The sequence below is a fragment of the Mastomys coucha genome, unplaced genomic scaffold (assembly GCF_008632895.1).
Source record: "Mastomys coucha isolate ucsf_1 unplaced genomic scaffold, UCSF_Mcou_1 pScaffold23, whole genome shotgun sequence".
NCBI classification, from domain to species: Eukaryota; Metazoa; Chordata; class Mammalia; order Rodentia; family Muridae; genus Mastomys; species Mastomys coucha.
In genome coordinates, this window is record NW_022196906.1 from 6,952,597 (window position 1) to 6,953,676 (window position 1,080).

The 1,080-nt window shown below is 40.9% G+C and overlaps 1 pseudogene; it reads right to left on the bottom strand.

Annotated features, from left to right (window-relative positions):
• Positions 1 to 134: 134 nt before the first annotated feature.
• On the bottom strand, positions 135 to 1,077 carry LOC116072608 (annotated as a pseudogene).
• Positions 1,078 to 1,080: the final 3 nt, after the last annotated feature.

Consider the following 1,080-nt stretch of genomic DNA (forward strand, 5'->3'; position numbering starts at 1 on the left):
CTAAGGAATCCAGCTCAACAGCTAAACACTTCAGACCACAAAGTTAACATTAACAGTAGGTTACATTATGTCTTACAACAAACGTTCTATCAACCTCTTGAGTCAAACCTGTAGTATCACAGTATCACATGTAGAAATGTTATCTTTCCCTTAGTTTTCATGCAACACAGATGTTTTAAATGTTAACAAAAATAAACAAAAATAATGGAAAATATATGATCAGAAGGAATGAAAGTAAGCATCAAACAGTTCTGGTGAAGCTTAGTCTACTTCTTCCATGCGTGATGTGTCATCATCTCCTTCCAGGGGTGGCATTTCTTCAGTTACAGCAACACTGGTATCATCCACAGTAGGATCATCCTCATCAATACCTAGACCAAGCTTGATCATCCTGTAGATCCTGTTAGCATGGGTCTGGGAATCTTCCAGACTGAAGCCGGAAGACAGGAGTGCAGTTTCATATAGCAAGATGACCAGATCCTTCACAGACTTGTCATTCTTGTCAGCCTGTGCCTTTTGCCTTAAGGTTTCAATAATGGAGTGATCGGGGTTTATCTCCAGGTGTTTCTTTGCTGCCATGTAACCCATTGTTGAGTTGTCTCTGAGGGCTTGAGCTTTCATGATTCTCTCCATATTTGCCATCCACCCATATGTGCTTGTGACAATACAGCACGGGGATGTCACCAATCGGTTTGACACAACCACCTTTTCAACCTTTTTCTCCAAAATATCTTTCATAATTTTGCAGAGGTTCTCAAATTTTGTCTTTTTCTCTTCCTGTTTCTTCTTTTCCTCTTCATCTTCTGGAAGTTCCAGTCCTTCTTTGGTAACAGACACCAGGGTCTTGCCCTCAAATTCCTTCAGCTGTTACACACAATACTCATCAATGGGCTCAATCATATAGATTACTTCTAAGCCATGCTTTCGGAGATGTTCCACAAAAGCTGAGTTAGCAACCTGGTCCTTGGTCTCACTTGTGATAAAATAGATGTGGTTTTCCTTCATTCTGGTACAGTAGTCCTTCAGAGAAACCATCTCATCCCCAGAAGCAGACGTGTAGTACCGCAACAACTCTGAAAG